Here is a 17,086-nt window from a genome sequence, read left to right on the forward strand (position 1 = left end):
CATTTTAAACTGAAAATAACAAGAGTTGATAAAGATGAAAAGCAACTGGAACTCTCACACATGGTTGGTGGGCATGTAAAATAGTAAAACCACTTTGGAAAATGATTTGACAGGTTCTTAGAAAATTAAACATATACTGTACCCTATAATCCATGAATTCCACTTCTCTGCATTTTCCTAAGGGGAATAAAAACTTAGCTTCTATGTCCACAAAAATATTTTTCCACAACTATTCTCAACTCTTTATTCATAAAAGCCAAAAACTTTAAAAAAACTCAAATGTCCCAACAGAAATATAAATTTCATGATATTCATTGAATAAATAAATTCTGATATACGCATATAATGGAATACTACTTCATAGTAGTAGAAAAGAAATACACTACTGATACATGCAACAATATGAATGAATCTCAAATATAGTGTTCTGAGTGAAATAAAAATAATCATGAAAGGGTATATACTATATGATTTCACTTATATGAAGTTCTAGACAAAACTAAACATGTGGTGAAAGAAATCAGAACACTGGCTGGTTTAAGAGAGAAGGATGTGTGGAAATTGGCTGGAAGTGGCATGAGGAAACTTCCTGAGGTGATGGAATTCTGGATCTTATAGGGAGGTGGATTATATGGATGATTGCATTTATCAAAAGTGATTAAACTGTATACCTAAAATCTTTATATTTCATTGAATGTAAAGTATATGTCAGTGAAATATGGCATCTTATTAATAAAAAAATACCCGGTAATAAAAGTGTTATAACTGAAATGATTGACAGGAGTGACAGTGGCACCAAGAAGGAAGCAGTCAAACCTGGTAGAGAGAGGCTGGAAAGTCTAGAGACAAGAATGAAATCTGGATCTGGAAATAGCAGTAGGAAACTGTACATGGAATGGAGAATGAAACACGAATTGGGGATGTGCATTTTGGACCCAGGAATGTGCTAGCAAGCCTCACATTAGTTATCTATGAGAGATAATATAGCCAGTAGTTAACCTGGCAACCTGCCAAATTGTCTAGGTTGCTATTTCAGCTCCACAGCTTACTAGCTATGAGTCTTCGTGCAAGTTTCCTAACATTTCTATGCCTTACTTACCTTCTTTGTAAGACAAGGAAAAATAATATTACTTACTTCAGAAAGTTGTGAGGATAATACACTTTAATACATGAAAATACAGAAAAAAAATCTGCCTATACTTAACATTCACTAAACATTAGCTGCTCTCATTGCTTATGGTTTTCTGAGGGAGAAAGAAAGAATACTGACCATGGGCACCTGAAGGGGAGGTGGCAAGTAGGATGAGAATGGGAAGTAATCTATTTCTCAATCAACCGTGGGAACCAAATCATAACATCTATATAAAATTCAGCTAGAGCCAGAAGGCTAAGAAGTGGTTTCAGGGATGCTCACTTCAGTAGCACATATGCTAAAACTGGAGTGATCCAGAGAAGAATAGCATGGCCTCTGTGCAAATTTGATCCAGAGAGGAATAGCATGGCCCACCATGCACTATTTCCATGATGACGTGCAAATTTGTGACGTATTAAAATAGAGAGAGAGAGAAGAAGAAGAAGAAGAATTGGTTTAGGGAGATTCTCTGAGATCCTAAGGTGCTATTCTAGGGTTTGGATATTGAAGCATGACACAGAGTTGGGGCAAGTTCATTCTCACCTTGGAGAGTGGCCACCAGCAGAGAAGTGCCATGCAGTGGGAGTAAGCAGGGATCCTAGCCTAGTGCAGTCTCATCAACACACTCACAGCAAAACAGTGGTGTGGTGTGTCCCTCATCAGACCCCAAAAAAGAGCATGGAGACAAGGATCATGAAGAGGTGTGTTTCTGAGCACACATTTCATTATCTATTGTGACAGCTGGAAGCAATTTAGAGGCTCCATAGTAGGGATCTACAGTTATGAAGGTATGAAGTTGGAACTTTGAGCCAATGAAATGTGTTTATCAATGTTAATGTGAACTCATTTCTCCACATGAGCTGGTAAATCGTAGATCTTTTCAAGGGAGAGAAGCAGGTTGATGTAAAGTTTAGTAGATTAGCAGATACAGGGGCAAGAGATACAAATATTAATATAGTCCCCAAGAAAGGAAAGAACACGAAACACCATGCACTAATATGTTATACATCCCACCTTTCTCATTAAATTGTTTGATAATACTTTCTCTTTTTTTGAGCTGGGGTTTCGCTCTTGTCACCCATGCTAGAGGGCAATGGCGTGATCTCAGCTCGCTGCAACCTGTGCCTCCTGGGTTCAAGTGATTTGTCTGCCTCAGCCTCCCACGTAGCTAGGATTACAGGTGTCGCCACCATGCCTGGCTAATTTTGTATTTTTAGTAGAGACAGAGTTCCCCATGTTGGCCAGGCTGGTCTCGAACTCCTGACCTCAGGTGATCCGCCCACCTTGGCCTCCCAAAATGTCGGGATTACAAGTGTGGGCCACAGCACCTGGCCAGTTTCATAATACTTTCACTTGTTCATTCCACATTCACATTTTCAGTGCCTATCTTGTTTGTGGCACTAATGATTTGGTTTAGCAGAGAAAGAAATTCTAAAACTGCCTCTAAAGAGAAAGGGTAACAAAACATGGCAGCTTGAACAACAAGACAACACAATGGCCAGACCCTGTAATAAACACTTCATGAGCTTCCAGAAAACAGAGATGGAGGAGACCACAGTGGCCTGAAGGATGGGAGAGGATTCCTTGGAGAACCTGAGCTGATGGGACATGAGAGTTTAGATATCATTTGGGTTAATTGCGGAGAGAACAAAGGGCAGAGAAGAAGAAAAGAAACATGATTTTTAACCCTGGGGGTTCTTGAATTCTTCCCAATATGTATGCACCTTTTGATATGTGTGTAGAAGAAGGGCCATAGCTACCAACATATTTCCTATGGGTCCAGGACACAAAAAGATTAATGGCAATTATTTCAAGACATAGATGGGCCCAAAAAAGGGAAGAGTACATTTGATAACTCTTAATTGAAGGGTTCCACAATGGCCTGTTAGGCACTCTGGCTCCTGGAATTTTTTTCTGCTCAGATGGCATATAGAAAGAGTAATTAAAATAATGTAATGTGTGTATTTATGGGACTCCAGTACCTGCCTTGTAATTAATGAAGCTGGCATTGATCCCCATGGGAGTGGGTGGAGGATCAATTTAATCAGTTTAAGTGTTAGTATATCTATCTCATGTGGACTTCACTCTTACCTCACATGCTCACAACCATCTGAGAGATGTATAATGAAGCAACATAAAGCACAGGCACCAGGGCCAGACAGACCCAAATTCAAATAACCTCTCGAATGTCCTTTGTTATCTGTGGCACTGTGAATACATTACTGGACCTCTCTGTGGTTTTGGTTTTGCTTTTTAATCTACAAAAATAATATCACACATTTACACTGCTTGTTAAATTCAGTATGACATAGACTATAGTTCTAGATTCCATGCCCTAATGAATTAATCTCCATGACACCTGTGAGAGAAGCACTTCTGTTGTCTCCATTTTGTTCTTTAAGAATCTCAGTCACAGGGAGTTGTGTCATTTGCAATAGTCACAAGGCTAGCAAATAAGGAAGTCAGATTACAAACCCAGGAAACCTGGATCCAGATGTGTGCCCAAGTCTGAGGATATGAACGTACCTTGCACATAGTGTGTTGTAGTGAGGGCCATATTGGCTCATGTTAGCAACATGTGGGATACATGGTGGGTGTTGATGTTGTGATGGGGTAGGGGTAGAATGCTTTGTCCCATTTCTGATCTTTCCTTCCACTCGAAAGGAGACTTGTCAACAGAATATTCTTGGTCTCACTCTCCCCTTACACATTACACCTTAGCAGAAGAGGAAAGACATGTCTAATATGTCTAATGCGTCAATTTTACAGGAATAAAGGGAGGCATGCTTACACCAGTTCTTACTTCTCCCTCCCTCTTGGGAGCAAGTTGCCCTTAGGGTATACTTGTTTTCCTTGGTCACTCTTCACCACAAGATTTGAAATCCTATGCATTGTCTATGACTTGGGCAGTCTTTCTGTCTCACTAAGCCATGTCCTCCGCTCTCGTCACTGTCAATCAAAAGGTAGTGTTCTAGCTCTATTTGCTTTACTCTTTTGTCTTATTTCTCAGCCCAGATAAGGAAGCCAGAGCAGGGAACAAGGCAGTATTTATGGCTCTTTCCCATCTCTTAAACCCTAACACTCCCCTCCGGATTTTGTTTTTCTATAATAGGCTGTAGGATTTCTTCTGGACTATACACCTCAGCCTAAGCTTCTTTCAAGAACTTGAAAGATGGCTTCTAGGTAAATGAAGGTAACGTTAATGGCAGGTAACTTACTTGAAGGCAATGTCTTGTTCTTCTGAGTCGTTTCTTTCAACTTTGTTACCCAATTAACTATAACATTCCTCCAGGAATCAGCTAAGCCAGGATTGCCATTGCCTCGCCTGCTCTGGCCAACATACACACTTAATTCCAGAGAGAGGAAGCTATCCAAGGCACCATGAGTTTGAAAAATCTGGTACCAAGATGATTCAAGTAGAGAGATATTTTAAACAGACTCAGCCTCATAGGGCCTTTCCTGAGCTCAGGCCATTCAAACCTGAGCAAGGCGTTTTCTCATGAGCATTGCCAGCTGAGTTTCACAAAAATTATTACACTCTGTTCTTCCCACCATGAGAACATATTCAGTTCTTGGATTGGAAATAAAGACTCCAGCTCCCTCAGCTGAGCTGCTGATGTTTGCTGTGTTCTCCAAACTCATTCTTCTTGCCCTGCCAAGTTAAGTGAAATATTTCCACCACTGTCCCTTAGGGCATTATAGCAAATAAGGTGAGTTCGACTGACATGTATACATATAATTGTTTCTCTTTTTTCCCATCATTCCTTCCTCCACATACAACTTTTTTTAATGGAGCTGAATTTGAAAATGAGAAAAGTACCACAACACAACCAGATGAATTCTGTTCATAGAAAGATTCAGACTGGGAAAATGAATCTTATCTCTACTCAGCATGGTCCCTGGATATAACTTCATTTATTCATGCATTAGTTTATTCATTTCACAAATATTTACTAGTATCACTGTGTGACAGTTAGCATATTTAGTGCCAGGAACACAAAATCTTTTCTCCTAAACAGTGTATTACATAGAGGGGTTAACAAGTAAATCAGGGAGCATACAATATGATAAGTTATAATATGTACTACATTGAACTTACAGAAATTATAGATCAGAAGGAACACATTGTGTTTTGGAAGTGCAAAGGTGTTGCCTCAGACCTCAAGCTAATAAGGAAATGATTTGCAGGTAAAAAGACCTTTGAATTGAACATTAAGAATTTCCCCAAATGCCAGCCAGAGAAGAAGAAAATGAGGTTTCCATCTGAGAGAAGAAAATGTGCAAAAGCAAAGGCTTTGAATTGCAAGGCATTAAATTACATTTTAGGAACTAAGAAAATTTCATGGTGAGAGAGAGTTATACACGATAGCTTAGCCTCTGCCAGACAATTGACATTATTTAGTATGCAAAATGCTACACAAAGTAGTTTGGAAAGATACAGAATGAGAGATTTAAAGACAGGGAAAGGGTTGCAGGCTGGCAGGAATCAAATAATAAAAAATGAAATTATTGAGATGCCAACAAAAATCTTTTACAAATTCTCCCTTTGCAAAGGCAATTCCACTTGTACTTTGATCTTTGACCTGGACCCATACAATTAAGTCCACATCATATTTCTGCATATTGCTCTCCAAGGAGAATCGAGTTTACACTTCCCCCCGATCCAAACCATAACAGTACTTAATTAGGTGACAATTTATGTAGTACTTAGCATGAACTTTTGGCACTTGCTGGAGAAGGCTGTACAAGTGTACATGTGTTATCACCTGACTACATCAAGAAACGGGGCCTGGGCATTGGCGAGGTTTCTTGGGCTTTACAAGGTATCAAATGACTTTTATAACCCTGCAGTACCTGGCTTTCTAGTAGGCAGGACTGTCTCTAGTGTGTATTAATATACTAAATATTATGCCCACATGCACTTAAAGCACTGATTTTTGAGCACTTCAAAACAACAAGGAGCCTAGAAAATCAGAGAAACAGATGTTGGATGAATAGTAGGCCTTCTCAGAGTCCATCATTTAACTTAAGGGAAATGGCACAACAGCGGAAGGGAATCATTCAAACCCACTCAGTGAAAAATAAACAGAGCGTTCCCCAATGGCAGACATGGTCTGTGGTGATAACGAGGCTCTGGACACCTGGCTGCGACCCTCAAGCCCCAGCCTCATCAATAACACTGACCCAGAAATGGTTCTTTTCCAGGTACCCCATGAGGGCTGAGAAGACATGCCCTCAAAACTTTGGAGATGCTCATTTAAGTAATTCTAATGAACAGCAGATGTCTGGACTGTGGTGAGTGTGGTGAGTGTGCAAGCTTGGATATAAGCCCTGGCAAGACAGAACCAAGAAGACCGTCTTCCCATTTTCCCTGATTCTCATCGTGCTCGTAAACAAAAGAAGAAGGAAACACAAAAGGACATTATTTTGGATCTTGGATATGGCATCGCATCTGTCCTCTCTCTAAGGACAATCACAGAATTGGTCCTCTTTTGTTGCCTCCTGGAAGACACAGCAAGATGGAGAGAAAACAGAACGAGGCTTGTGTCCCATTCTGAGCACCACAAGTTCACTCCAGGTCCATGGTCACAGGCTGACTAGGCAAAGTAGCTCCTATCAAGGATGTCTCATGCCATGAGTTAATCTCATTCCCCATACACCACTGACAGCCGTTTGCAGCAACTGCAGATCCCTTACTTTAGCTTGGTCTTTTTCGGAGCAAGGTCCACCTGGCATGTCACACTCGGACCTATCTTCTAGCCAGGGCCCTACTCTAGCTTCATAAATTGGGCCCTTGACTTGATACATGCAGTTTTGACCCTTTGCAGGCCCTGAGAACTGTAGCTTGAGCACTGTTCCTGGCTACCCTCTGCCCCTGGCTGCCTTGGTGAGACTAACACACCCTCACACTGGCTCCTCAGCTATCTGGCTCCCCGCTTGGGCACACCCTCCCAAAGCATGGCTGTGGCCAAAAGGAAAGCAAATAGAGGCTTAAAAATTCAACTATGAGATTAAAATTAAAAATGAAACCTGTTTCCTCTTCCTGGGATATGTCAGTCAAAAATAGAAGTAGTATATATCCCTATACTACCTCTTGACAAATCCAGTGTGTGTCTAAAACAGTGTTGAAATCAAATCTACAACAGTTTCACAAATCACGTGCTTGTTCTTTCTCCAAGAATTCTCTTAGCATCAAAAATAAGTAAAACATTGTTCTGGGTGTTGTGGAAAAAAACAAAGATGAATAATGTGTTCTGCCTTTATGGAATTTACAATCCAACTCAGGAAATAAGATACAAGTGCTGTAGTTTCAGCAAAGTAGAAGCATAGAAACATAGGATCTTTAGCATAGGAGGTTTCTGCAGGATCATCCAGGGTTATAGCCTAAACTTGAGCACTTCCAGTGATCGATAACTCACAACTATTTACATTAAACCATTTCATTTTTGAAGTACTCTGGATGGTGGACTTTTTTTTACATGAAATTGAACTATGTATTTGTGGCTTCTGCCAATATGTCCACACTGGAATCTCACAGGAAAATCCAAATATTCTCTGCTAGCCATGACAGCCATCAATTTTTTAAGTGAAATCAAGTTTATTAAGAAAGTAAAGGAATAAAAGAATGGCTACCCCAGAGGCAGAGCAGCTAATTATTTAAAACTATTCATTACTCTCCCCAGCCATGCAAAATTCTTCTCTTTTTCAGATCTCTTTTTCTAATTCTTTGAGTAATATTTTATGTTACATAGTTGATTACAATTATAATTACGTGACAATTATAATCACTCTGTTTATATTTGTCTTAATTCTGTTCAGTTTGCCTAACCTTTTGAGAATATAAAAATCATTACAATGTCCATATACGAGACATGGTTTAATTAGAGTAGGGAAAAAAATGAGCTTTCTTCTCCCTTTTCTTAAATACTATATTAATATAGCATTCACTTCTTTTTTTTTGAGACGGAGTCTTGCTCTGTGTCCCAGGCTGGAGTGCAGTGGCACAATCTCTGCTCACTGCAAGCTCTGCCTCCTGGATTCATGCAATTCTCCTGCCTCAGCCTCCTGAGTAGCTGGGACCACAAGCACATGCCACCACACACGGCTAATTTTTGTATTTTTAGTGAATACAGGGTTTCACCATGTTGGCTAGGCTGGTCTCAAACTCCTGACCTCAAGTGATCCATCCTCTTTGGCCTCTTAAAGTGCTGGGATTACAGGCATGAGCCAATGTGCCTGGCCAGCATTCACTTCTTGAGAGGAACATCATACCTACTGAGCTTACTGCTAATTTAAATTTGTCAGAGTGCCAATTTGATAACATAATCCATCTATCTATATGGCTGGTTTGGGGAAGCCAGACATTTGCCACAGAATAATCTGTCCTGAGTCCACTGCTCCAGCTTGTTTTAAAAATAACAGATCTCTGTTCTGTCATCTAGCCTTCCAACTTATACCATATCCTCCAGAGGTCTTGTGAACCTATGTGTTCACAGATTTTCTGCTGCTGATGACAGTGTTAGTGAGGACAAGAAAAACGACAAAGCTCTAGGGCACACTGCAAGAAAATTCCCAGAATCAGCCTCCTTCACATAACCTGCATCTCCTCCATTCTCATCCAAGCTATCATCATCTGCGATAGGATTAATGCAAAAGCAAAGCTTAACCTTTCTGCCTGCCTCCACCCTTGCTTCCCTCATGGTCTATGCTCAACCCTGCAGCCAAAGAGATTCTGTTAAAGCCAAGTCAGATCATCCTTGCTTCCTCTAACAACTCTCTCAATGCCTTCCATCATGGTCTTGATAAAAGCCAAAGCTCTTTCAGTGGTTGACAAAGTGGACCTTTCAACTCTCTCCCTTCTCTCACCTAACCTCTTTCCACCCCCACCATCAAGCCCTCTGTTCAGCCAAGCTGGAATCTCTGCTGATCCCCAGACACACTAGGCAAGCTCTGGCCTCAGAGCCTTTGCACTTGCACTTACTTATGGCTCTTCCACCAGAAAGACCATGGCTCACTCCCTCACCACTTTGAGTCATTTCAGTGTTACCGGCTCATTGTGGGCTCTCCTGACTAACACATGTAAAGCCACGCCCTCCTGACTCTCCTGTCACTCTGCCTTGCTTTCTTTCTCCTCTCTGTCCTGCTGACAAACAATCAGATGTGTATCTTTCACCGTTATTGATTGGCTGGGCTAGAATGTGGAACGTTGAACTGTGGTGTTCACTGTTGCATCTCTAGTGCCCTGTAGCATCTGACATAATGTAGCCATTCAATAAGTGTTTCTTTTTTGTGCCTGGCTCATTTCACTTAGTATAATGTCCTCCAGATTCAACCGTGTTGTCACAAATTAAAGGATTTTCCACTTTTTTAAGGCTTCCATTGTGTAAGTAATTGTACTCTATTGTGTATATACGCATTTTCTTTATCCCATTGTTGGTTGATGGACATTTAGGTTGCTTCCATATCGTAGCTATTGTGAATAATGCCACAATGAATATAGAAGTGCAGGTTTATCTTTGCAACACTGATTTTAATTCCTTTGGACATGTATCCAGTAGTAGGATCACTGGATCATGTAATTTTACTTTTAGTTTTCTGAAGAACTTCTCTACTGTTTTCCATACTGGCTACATTAATTTACATTCTCACCAATAGTACACAAGTGTTCCCTTTTCTCCATAACCTTGCCACTTGTTATCATTTTTCCTTTTGATAATAGCATTTCCAACTGGTGTGAAGAGATATTTCATAGTAGCTTTAATGTGTATTTCCTTGATGATTAGTAATGATGAGCCCTTTTTAATGTATCTATCAGCCATTTGTATGTCTTGAGTAGCATCTTCCAGGTCTTTTGTCTGCTTTTTAATTGGGTTGTTTTATTGCTATTGAGTTGTTTGAGTTTTTGATATATTTTGGATATTAGCCCCCTACCAGATGTGTGGTTTGAATATATTTCCTCCCAGTCCATGGGCTGTCTCTTCACTCTATTCTTTCCTATGCCTTGCAAAAGCTTTTTACTTTGATGCAATCTTATTTTTGCTTTTTTGTCTGTGTTTTTGGGGTCATATCAAAAAATCTTTTACCAGACCAAGGTCGTGGAGCATTTCTTCTATGTTTTCTTCTTGTAGTTTACAATTCTGATTCTTCCATTTAAGTCTTTAATCCATTTTGAGTTGATTCTTGTATGTGGTGTGAAATAAGGGTCCAATTTCATTTTTCTGCAGGACATCCAGTTTTCCCACCACCCTTTATTGAAGAGACTATCCTTTCTCCATTATATGTTCTTGGCACTTTAGTCAAAAATTAATTGACCATAAATGTGTGGGTTTATTTCTCGGCTCTGTATTCTGTTCCATTGGTCAATGTGTCTGTTTTTATGCCCGCACTGTGCTACTTTGATTACTATGGCTTTTAGTAGGTTTTGAGGTAAGGTAGTGTGAGGCTTCCAGCTTTCTTCTTTCTGCTTAAGTTTCCCTTGGCTATTCAGAGTCTTTTGTGGTTACACATGAATACCAAAGTTTTTTTGTTTGTTTTGTTTTGTTTGTTTGTTTGTTTAGTTCCATGAAATATGACATTGGCATTCTAACAGGGATTGTAGATCATGTTGGGTAGTATGAACATTTCAACATAATTAATTCTTCCAATCTATGATAATAGGATACTTTTCCATTTATTTGTGTCATCTAAAATTTCTTTTATCCATGTTTTACAGTTTTCAGTAAACAGATTTTTCATTTCCTTGGTTAAATTTACTCCTAAGAATTTTATTTTAATTTTTGATGCTATTGTGAATGAGGCTTATTTCTTAATTTCTTTTTTCAGGGAGTTAATTATTAGTGTAAAGAAATGCTGTTGATCTTTGCATGTTCATTTTGTACCCTACAAATTGAATTTGGATATCAGTTCCAACAGTTATTGGCTGGAATCTTTAGGGTTTTCTATATATAAGAACACGTCATAACAAACAGAAAATTTTACTTTTTCTTTTTTTATGTGGATGCCTTTACTTTCTTTTTTATTTAATTGCTCTTTCTAGAACTGCTACTACTATGTTGAATAGAAGAGGTGAGAGTGAGCGTTCTTATCGGGTGTCTAATCTTAGAGAAAAAGCTTTCAGCATTTCATTGTTGAGTGTAATGTTAGCAGTGAACTTTTCATAGGTGGCCTTTGTTGTATTAAGGTACAGTCTTTCTATGGCTAATTTGTTAGGAGTTTTTATCATGAAAGGATGTTAAATTCTGTCAAATGTTTTTTCTGCATCTATTGAGATGACCATATGATTTTTGTTCTTTCTGTTAATATGGTGTCACATTGCTTTCTGTATGCTGAACCATCCTTGCATCACTGGGATATATCTCACTTGATCATGGTGTATTATCTTTTTGATGTGCTGTTGGATTCCATCTGTTAGTATAGAACTTTTGCATCTACATTCTTCAGGGATATTATTCGGGATAATTTTCTCCTATTCTAGCGTCTGTGGCTGGCTTATCGGGGTAATCAATTGTCAGGGTAATGCTGCCTTGTAAAATTAACTTGGAAGTATTTTTTCTTCTTCAATTTTTTGGAAGAGTTCGACAAGAATTCTTATTAGTTATATATATATTAGTTATATATACATAGTTGTATATATATACTTGTGTGTATATATATGTGTGTATATATATATATATATATACTTGTGTGTGTGTGTATATATATGTATGTGTGTGTATATATATATATATATATATATACAATTCCACTGTGAAGCCATCCAGTCCTGGGCTTTTCTTTGATAAGATATTTTAAGATTTTTTTATTACTGATTCAATCTCCTTACCCATTATTGGTCTGTTTGAAATTTCTATTTTTTCTTGATTCTGTCTTGATTGGTTGTATGTTTCCATAAATTATTTTTGCTATGTAACCCAGTTTTTAGCACATAATTGCTCATATTAGTCTCTCATGTTTCTTTGTATTTCTATGGTATCAATTGTAATCCTTTTTTGTTTTACATTTTATTTATTTGAGTCTCCCCTCATTTTCTTCATTAGTCTGGCTAAAAGTTCGTCAATTTTGTATTTTTGAAAAAACTTAATTTCATTAATCATTTCTATTTTCTTCCTAGTTTCTATTTTATTTATTTCTGCTCTGACCTTTATTATTTCCTTCTTTCTGCTAATTTTGGGTTTAGTTTGTTCTTTTTATAGTTCCTTGAGGTATAACATTAAGTTGGTTATCTGAAATCTCCTTTTTTGATGTAGGTATATGTTGCTATCAACTTTCCTTTTAGAATTGCTTAAAAGGCAATTTTTGAAAACTGGTTTTGCTTCATCTCAATGTTGTGTTTGCATTTTCATTTGTCTCAAGGTATTATATTTTTAAAATTTCTCTTTTATTATTTGATCCATTGTTCAGAAGCATATTATTTAATATCCATATATTTGTGAATTTTCTGAAATTTCTCCTTTTATTAATTTCTAGTTTCATTCCATTTCGATCAAAGAATACACTTACTATGCTTTCATTCTTCTTAAATGGTTTAAAACTTGTTTTGTGGCCTAACATATTATCTATCCTGAAAAATGTTCCTTGTGTGCTTAAGAAGAATGTACATTCTGCTGCTGTTGGATGGAATGTTCTATATATGTCTATTAGAGTCACATGGCCAAAAATGTTGTTCAAGTCCACTCTCTCTCTACTGATTTTCTGTCTGGATAATCTGCCCATTGTTGAATGTTTGTGGAATATTAAAGTTCCCCTACTATTATTGCATTACAGTCTATCTCACCATTTAGAACTATTAATATTTGCTTTATGTATTTATATGCCCCAATATTGAGAAGATACATTTAATAATGCATATCCTTTCGATGAACTGTTTCCTTTATCATAATATAATAATCTTCCTTGTCATTTTTTTACATTTTGAGCTAAGACTATTTTATGTGATGGAAGTTTAGCCAGTCCTGCTCTCTTTGGTTACCATTTGCCTGAAATATCTTTTTCCAACAATTTAATCTCAGTCTGTGTTTCCAAGGCTAAAGTAAGGCTCTGCTAGGCAGTGTAGAGTTGGATCTTGTTTTTAACTTTTTTAAAAAAATTAATCCACCCACTCTGTTTCTTTTGATTGGAAAATTAAATCCATTTACACTTAAAGTAATGATTGATATATAAGAACATACTGCCAGCATTTTGTTAACTTTTAATGACTGTTTTGTAGTTATTTTGTTCCCGTCTTCTAATTTTATTGTCTTTCTTTGTGACTTGTTGTATTATTTTGTAGTGGTATGCTTTGATTTCTTCTTCTTTACCTTTTATGTATCTACTAAAAGTTTTTTTCTTTGTTGTTACCACGAGGCTATACATAAGCTGATAGTCCCTTAACTTCAGTTGCATGCAAAGACTCTAAACTTTTACTTCTCTCTGCCCCTATATTTTATGTTATTGATATTATGCTTTACAACTGTTTTTATTGTGTATTCATTAACCAATTTTTATAGCTATACTTGTTTTAACATATTTCTTTTAACTCATCAGCTTGACTTAAGAATGATTTACATGCTATCTTTACAGTATTATTCAGAATTTGACTATAGATTTACCTTTAGCAATGAGTTTTATAGTTTTATATGTTTTTATACTGTTACTTGTCATCCTTTCATTTCATCCTTTAGCATTTCTTGTAAGACTGGTACCATGGTAATGAATTCCCTTAGCCATTGTTTATCGTGGAATGTCTTTAACTCTTCATTTCTGTAGGGCAGCTTTATTGGTGTTCATGAATTTGAGAAGCAAACCCCTCTTTTAGTCATTACAGACTGGTTTCAGCAAGGTGAAGTATTTTCCTGTTAGGTCTCTGGGATAATGGGATTACCGCTGGAATTGCAGTTGAATGGGGTTGGATCCACATCATATGGTTGATGCTTTGTCTGAAGTGAAGGCCACATTTTTTTGGCCTGTTTCAGGGGAACTAGTGGGTATGGGGCCTATCTGGGACCTAGGAGGACTTGACTGTCTCCAGGATTTTGCTCTGTGAGGCTGTGATGAGTGTCTGCTTCAGAGTTCACAGGCAGTAGGCCTGTTACCAAGTGCAATGACAGATGTAGCTTCCTCAGGGTCTCTGAGGGTGTTCCTGTTGGATCACAGAATGGGTCCCTGGGCTGCCCGTACTGCCTAGTCTGTGGCTGAGATGGACTGGAAGTGAGAAACAAGGTTGTTTCAGGTCCACAGCTGAGACCAAGATCTTCAAGCTCAACTCCTGGATCACAAACATTCATGTCTCCCAGTAAGTTCCTGACTGAGAAAGACTGCTCTCAGACTATTTCAGAAGGGCTACAGCCAATTTATAGGGCTCTTTTAAGATCCACAGTGGAACTGAGATTAGGGCATCAGCCTGCAGGATATGCCTCTTTCCAGACCAGCAGGCAGGCAGAACAGCTCTCTGTCCATCACTGAGAGGCGGTGAGACCAAGATCCAGAGCCATTTAAGGATACACTGAGGTAAAGAGCCTTGCAAGCCTGCCATGGAGACTCATGGGTGCATCTTCCAGTGGGACCTAAGCTTGGCAGAATGGTTCCCAGACCACAGATGGAAGGGACTGAAATTGAGATTGAGGGCTAATTGTGAACCTGCTATGGGACCGATATTGGCAAGCCCAACTGTGGTACTAGCAGACAAGACTCCCAGTAGTTTCCTATGTGTGCAGGACTGTTCATAGACCACAGCTAAATAGGAGTGGAGCCGAGATTCAGAGCCCTTTCAGGAACTTCTGTGGGATGGAGGCCAGCAAGCCTGTATAAATGCATTTCCCAGGATTCCTCTGCACAGTGTCGGTAACTCTGGGTATGCAGCAGAGAAACAAGGCCCCTTCAGGATCCACTATAGGATGGAAGCTACAAGCCTATCAAGTTGGCAGAGATGGGCATATTGCCCAGCAGTTCCCCATGCCATTGGGATTGCTCACAGGCTGCACCAAAGAGGGTCTGAAGTTAAGCTTCAGAACCCCTTTAGGAGCTAATGTGAGATGGAAGCTGGCTAGGCTGTCATGGTGGCACAGATGAGGAGTCTCGCAACAGTTCTCTGCATGAGTGGGATAACTCCCAGGTTAGAACCAAGACAGAGCCCCTCTAGAATCTACTATGGGACAGAGGCCAGGATATCTGTTCTGGTGGGACAAATAGACAAGTCTTTCTCTGGATCCTTGTGCAAGTCATACTAAGTTGGGACTACAGCTGATTGGGCTGGAGTTGAATTACAGTATAACTTTAGTTTCCACTACCAAGACCAATGTCAGCAGGCAAATGAATCTGTCTGCCAAACACTCGTGTGCAGTGGTAGCAGCAGCAGCAGCTTTCCTTATAGAAGTAGCAGAGTCCAACAGTAACTGAGCAGTAAACTGTGTGCTCAGCTATATGTTTTATTTTTAATTAGATGTCTATTTATTTAACAAGCAATATCCCAAGCAACATTCTAATCACTTTACTAATTACTGTCATTCAATACTGATAAAAATCCTAAGAGGAAGGTATTGTGCAAATAAATTTAAAAAAAAAAACTGTGACACAGAGAGGTTAAGTAATTTACCTAAGGTCACACAGCTAGAAAGTGGCAGAGATTATCTTAGGAAGTGAACTCCAGACCCCATGCTTTCTTGAGAGCACTGCTTTATGCTTTTATTATATCCTCACCATCAATCAAGGGTAGGCATTTTTTGTTGTGGTTCTTATTTTATAGATGAGCAAATAGGTTCAAAGAGCAGTGCATTCACCAGCATCTCATGACTAATTTATGTCAGAGCCCAGCTACAAGCCCCAACCTGCAGACTCCAGGCCCCATGCCCTTACCGTGTCCCTCCAACTGGGTTGTGGTCTTGTGAGTTTTTAATTAAATCTCAGAACCTCATGTGTCTCTAAATCTACTTCCAAAAAGCTTTGTTTACTGAGAAGACAGTTTCAGTTTACAAAAAAATCAAGGAATCAACAAAGGCTATTCATCACTTACTGTGCAGAAAACATAAGGGAGAAGACTATCAGGCCATATAATAAACTATTCCTAACTCAAAGATCTTACACCAGTTGAAAGCAAGCTACACTGTCAAATAGTAGAACAAGTACAGTAGTATGGGGCAGTAGGTAATAGATGTTGAGAAATTATAGAAACTTCACAAAGGGCTCCAGGAAGGGAAAAGGGTGAAGACATATAGTCATGGTCAGTGGGAAGGATTTTGACAGTTGAGGAGGAGACTGTGGAGTTACTTAGGCTCTGATTCCAGGGTAAAAGCAGGAAAGTCCAGGTTTGATTAAAGTGGGGGGACACCAGAAGTTAGATGGGCGAGGGTCAGTGTGGAGGAGCCAAAATTCCCAGTTAAGGATTGGCACTCTGCTCTGTGATAATTCAGATAGTTCAGCCTATTAAAAAGATAGAGCCTTAATTCAATGGGTCTTGGGGTAGATACAAGTGTACTGTCACCAATATTGTCTATTGCCCCTTTGAAACACTGGCTGGACAGAGAATTTCTACAGCATCAGTCATTGTGGCTTCTTTGTGAGTCACCTGTACATAGACCTTAAGGAACAAGAGAGAAACAAAAGCAAACAGAGGAGGACAGTCATCAGGGAAAGAAGAGTGAGCAAAGAGAAAATGAGAGCTTATAGCTGAGACAAAGCCCAGGCTATATTCTGTTCATGATCAACCCAACAAAATTAACATTAAAAAGAAGTTTGCTCTGTAAATGCAAGTTAACATTATTGAATTGCTCCATTACCATCAGGACTGTTTTCATTTTTAAGCACATGGGTTGTTGCCTCCACATTGAGGAACCATTCACAGCCAGGGAAAACACCCCCAAAATGATTTTCCAGGGCATCTGTGCCCTTGTAGAGACTGCCATGATGTTTTAATTGAGCTGGATTAAATTTCAGTGGAAGGGGTAGAAGTCGTGCATTTTCAAGAACCAGTAATTCTGTAAT

Source organism: Symphalangus syndactylus, chromosome 16 (assembly GCF_028878055.3).
Source record: "Symphalangus syndactylus isolate Jambi chromosome 16, NHGRI_mSymSyn1-v2.1_pri, whole genome shotgun sequence".
Lineage (NCBI taxonomy): Eukaryota > Metazoa > Chordata > Mammalia > Primates > Hylobatidae > Symphalangus > Symphalangus syndactylus.